Here is a 5,309-nt window from a genome sequence, read left to right as displayed (position 1 = left end):
AGAGGAATGATATGTGTGAATGACATTCACCACAACATGGAGGAATAGCAGTCAGGATGTGACAGAACAGGAAAGAAGCGCTAGCCTTGAAGTCGCTTAAACTAATACAATAAATCCATGAATACAGCACAAGTTTCTAAGATAATAAATTATTTTGCAGCCTCCAAATTTCACATATGGCTTTGATATTCATGGGTAGCACTACAAAATAGCGAAGTGCATGGCTGCACCAACAGATCTACTTGTGAGTAGTTTGTAAACTCCATGCCCTGTTCTGGCTACTCCACTTCATCTTGTATAGTGCCTAAATTTTTACTTTCTAAAGCAGGTGCTTGTTTTACCATCTTGTCCTTTAACACCATGGATGTTATTTGTCCCTTCAGTGCTCTCCCTTTCTTCTCTATCAATGATTTCTTTCTTTCATTCTTTCTTTCTTACATGCTTGTTCATCTATCTACACATTTTCCCTATCTCTCCTTTGGTGTTGCACAGCCAGTAGCTATTCCCCCCACCAAGACAGAGGATGGTTAATCACATTCCTACATGCACAGGCACATACATACACTGAAAATAAAATAAAAAAGGAGCCCAATCCATTAATGGCTACAATTCACCAGTGTAGCTTCAAGTCACACCTACACCATGTCTTGATAGCATTCATCATGCCCATTTAATAGTAGTTAATTATTGAAACTGTGAGGGACACGGGTGGCACAGTGGCCTAAGAAGGTTGGCAGTTCGAATCCCCACAACGGGGTGAACTCCAGTTGCTCAGTCCCTGCTCCTGCCAACCTATCAGTTCGAAAGCACCTCAAAGTACAAGTAGATAAATAGGTACTGCTCCGGTGGGAAGGTAAATGGTGTTTCCATGCACTGCTCTGGTTCGCCAGAAGCGGCTTAGTCATGCTGGCCACATGTCCACATGTCCACATGCTGGCCAGAAAAACTGTCTGCAGACAAATGTCGGCTCCCTCGGCCAGTAAAGCGAGATGAGTGCCTCAACCCCAGAGTCGTCCACGACTGGACCTGATGGTCAGGGGTCCCTTTACCTTTATTGGAACTGCGAGGAGCCGTGCGTGGCAGAGCTGCTTCACTGCCAGGTAGGGGGCACGGTAGCCCACCGGCAGGCTCTCTTGCTCCCCCTTGGCCTCCAGGGTTAAGGGTTAAGGGTTGTTAAGGGTGCTGGTAACTGTAGTTCTGTTAGGGATGTCTGCACAACTCTCAGTGCTCTTCACCAACTACAGTTATCAGGATTCTTTGCGGGGGAACCATGGGTATTAGAGTGCTTTCAATGTACTGGGTGGATGTGATGTCAAAAGTCAGGATCTCCTATTGTTTGTTGTTTTAAGAGAAAGCTGTTTGTGCCTTCCTTGTTCTAGTATAGTTTATAATGGGCATCTCATGCTTAATGGAGATGCATATCAAATGCCAGTACCATGATTCAGCAAGGGTGAGCCACCCATGGACACATTGATGGAAACATGATTTGGGCTGCAATCTTAAACACGTTGACTGAATAAGTCCCAATGGGTACAGTGAGGCATGCTTCTGAGTTCACACAGGTGTTCACTGTGAATTCCTTGTAATGCTACACATGCAGATCATGGTTGCATGGGGGAAAATACTCTCATGCAGCTCCTCCAACAAGGCAGGTGGGCATCCATAGATTCTTCCACTTACACTATGATGTGTGGCATATATGCCATAAATACTCAATCCTAATTCTACCTGAGGGACGCGGGTGGCGCTGTGGGTTAAAGCCTCAGCGCCTAGGGCTTGCCGATCGAAAAGTCGGTGGTTCGAATCCCCGCTGTGGGGTGCGCTCCCGTTGCTCGGTCCCAGCGCCTGCCAACCTAGCAGTTCGAAAGCACCCCCAGGTGCAAGTAGATAAATAGGGACTGCTTACCGGCGGGAAGGTAAACGGCGTTTCCTTGTGCTGCGCTGGCTCACCAGATGCAGCTTTGTCACGCTGGCCACGTGACCCGGAAGTGTCTCCGGACAGCGCTGGCCCCTGGCCTCTTAAGTGAGATGGGCGCACAACCCCAGAGTCTGTCAAGACTGGCCCGTACGGGCAGGGGTACCTTTACCTTTACCTTTAATTCTACCTGAAATGGGGGGGGGGCACCAATCAAATTTTTTTGAAACCATGATTTTAATTTTCAATATCAGTTTTCATTAATGGTTCCCCCCCCCAAAAAAAGAGTATTTTATGGGAAATGAAATTGGGAAAATGGGTGTGAGGGGGTTCTAGTGTTTCAAACTCCTCCCCAGCTATTTATTTATTTCCTGGTTGCATATCCCACCTTTTTATCCAAGGAATTCAAGGTGGCACACATGTTTCTCCCCCTCCTCATTTAATCCTCACAACATCCCTTTGAGGTAGGTTAGGCTGAGAGGCAGTGCCTGGCCCAAGGTCACCCTGTTGGCTTTGTGGCTGTGTGGGGATTTGAACCCTGGTCTCCCAGATCCAAGTCTGACACTTTAACCCCTAAAACTCATTTGCAATATTTTCTCCAATAACTTGAGCAAATCAGATACCAAGCCCTAACCCTTTGCATCCCCGGAGAAACAAGCTTCTTAAAGGGTCTTTTCTACTCGATCTCAAGTACTAGGAAATGTCTCCTAGTGCCATTAGTTAAAACCTTTGTGGTGTGAACAGGCAAGCGATTTCTATCAAAGGCAACAGAAAAAGTAGTTATTCAGCTTTCAAGTTTGGGAATCCCTTCCCCTGAGATACCACCATCCTGCTTGGAGAGTTTTCATCTCTCCCTCTCCTGAAAGTTCGTTGAAAACCTATATATCATAGTCTGCAAAGAGTGACACACTTTTAAATTTTCTTTTAATGTGTTTGTTTAATTGATTTCTTTTGAGGCAAATGGAAATTTGTCACTCAGCAACAGCTGCCACAGCTCCCCCCCCCTTTTTCTGGAGTCTGCTAAGCATCAGCGTTCCAAATGAGCCCGAATCTCCAGAGGAAGGAGAGCGGAATCAGAACACGCATTGTGTCTCTTTAGTCAGAATTCTGTTCCCAGCCACCTCCATGCCTCCCCTCTCTGCTAATGTATGCCTGCCTCTGAGGCGAAAACAGATCTACGGCTCCTGTCCTTGTTCTGAATGAGAATACATTATTCGCCAGCTCTGTTTCATTAAAATTATTCCACTCAGCTGTGAAAACAGACTTGCAATGGATTGAATGAGTCGCCCCTCTACCCCAGATGCTGAGGAGGTGGGCTATTTAAATGTCATGGAATAAATAAATAAACAATCTGCATTTGGCACTGGGAATATATATATGCAGAGAAATATATTGAGAAAACTGAAGACTATATATATATAGCCTTCAGTTTTCTCAATATATTTCCCTGCATCCTATTTTAAATCAGATTAATTAATTATATCTGATTACCTGTAATACAACAGTTGCATTGACAAATGAGTTATCTGTGCCTTTGAATAATTTGGATGCCTTTTCTCTCCAAACATACATCTGTTCACAGATGGCACTTTAGAGTCATTGCAGACTTCCATGAAGAGGAGAAAGCAATCTTATCCAGTCCCCTCTTCCAACTGCAGCCACCCACACAACCTCAATGTTTTAGCACAGGAGTCTTTAGGCTTTCCAGACCTGGGACCCACCTTTAACCCCAAAATGCATTTCTTAATCTTTTGCCATATATTTGTATGGTGATGGTGCTGCTGTTGTGATCCTGCCTTAGATCAGGCCATGAGCTGACAGCGCTTGCCCACCAGTATTCCAAGAGGGCAGCGGTTTTGGTCTTGTATGGTTTACTCTGGGGCATGGAAGAAACATTTACCCTTGCAACCAGCTGTTGAAATAGTCCTTGGCCAGCCACAAAGGCTTGTGGGATTGCCTGCTGAAAACACACACTTAAATTGGCTTTTAAATCATGGCCTTTGAAAGGGCAGGGCAAGAGCAATGGACCGGAGTTAAGAATTCTTCACTCTGGACCACCTCCAAAATATTTAAGCCCATCAGTTGAAGACCAATGTTTCAGAGGGTGTCCCAACCATCCAAAGCAGACTTAGGGACTACTGGGAGATATTAGGTAAAGTGGAGGTTGGCTAGATGATGGCTATTCTCTGCCTTGGAGTCAGAGGCAGTATATGTTTGAACACCAGCTCCCTGAAAAATCCAGGGGAGGAGAGAGTGCTATTGTGGGTTGGCCACACATATCCAGTTGGCCACTGTGAGAATAGGATGTTGGACAAGATGGGCCATTGGATGCTGGACATTGGATGAGCCCTGGTCCAGCAGGGCTCTTCCTATGTTCTTATAAACAATGCCTTACCCATTTCATTTGCAGGCACCTCCACCGGATTGAAGGAGCCTTCTATACATGAAGCAACACCATCAGAAACAACCTATTATTTTTATTTTATATCTTTAAAACTTTTTCACAAGGAGCATCCATCATAATTTCCAATTGGCAATTGATTGGAAGAAAGGCCAACTGAAGCACAGTCTGGCTCTCTTGTACCTCATGTCTGCCCAGGAGCATCTAGTCACCTGGAAATGAAAGCCTGGGGGCTTGTCTCAGCATAAAAAAAGGTTGCCATTGGTCTTTTTCCACCTTCCCTGATAAACTGCACATCTAACATTACCAAATAAACACTACCATGTATTTTACATGTTTATAAACACTCTCCTCCTTCTTTCATTTAAGTTTTCTATAAAACAGGTTCAGACTTATGGATACCGCTGACGAATTTCAGCAGGGTTTTGAATTCTGTGAATGATTCTTCTGTGACCTTTCTAAATTAAATGTAATTTTCTGGACTGAAGGGCATTTGTACATTGCTGAGGAAGGCTAAGTTTAAAGGAGTGAGACTCTACATTATGCTGTAAAGGAGGTGAGGCTATTTTACAGTCACCCCCAATGCCTTTGGGGAATGAGTTCTGGACTTATATGCCAGCTGCTGTCTTCAGCAAATGCAAGACGAACTCCTGTGGTTGACATTTCCATTAGTACAATGGCATATAGCTGTTCCAAAGAGTCAGCCACACATTGAGATAGACAGATTTTTGCAAAGCTCAGGCCAGTCCTAGGGGCACCTTTGAAGACAAGGACCAAAAACTTGAATTTGACCTACTATTGTGTGGTCAGTCAGGCAAGACAGATGAGTGCTAAGATGATGGGATGGTGCTTTGAAAGTGCCCCTCAGCACTGAAGCAGGCAAGCAGGCAGGCAAGAGCATTATCCTTATACTTCATTTTTATAAGACAAGCTGATTTCTATGGAAACTGGAAAGAAAAGTTGTGTATAGGGCTAGTCCAAAGAGTCCTTGAG

General features: G+C 44.7%; 1 long non-coding RNA gene across 1 annotated transcript; it reads left to right on the top strand.

The window, feature by feature from the left end:
- Positions 1-3,044: 3,044 nt before the first annotated feature.
- LOC309366206 lies at positions 3,045-4,660 on the top strand. Its single transcript, XR_014166573.1, has 2 exons — positions 3,045-3,226; positions 4,326-4,660. It is a non-coding gene; the product is annotated as an uncharacterized lncRNA (long non-coding RNA).
- The last annotated feature ends 649 nt before the right edge of the window (positions 4,661-5,309 follow it).

The sequence above is a fragment of the Podarcis melisellensis genome (assembly GCF_964234715.1).
Source record: "Podarcis melisellensis genome assembly, chromosome: 3".
Lineage (NCBI taxonomy): Eukaryota > Metazoa > Chordata > Lepidosauria > Squamata > Lacertidae > Podarcis > Podarcis melisellensis.
Note: the sequence above shows the minus strand (reverse complement) of the source record. Positions and strands in the feature narration are given on the sequence as shown.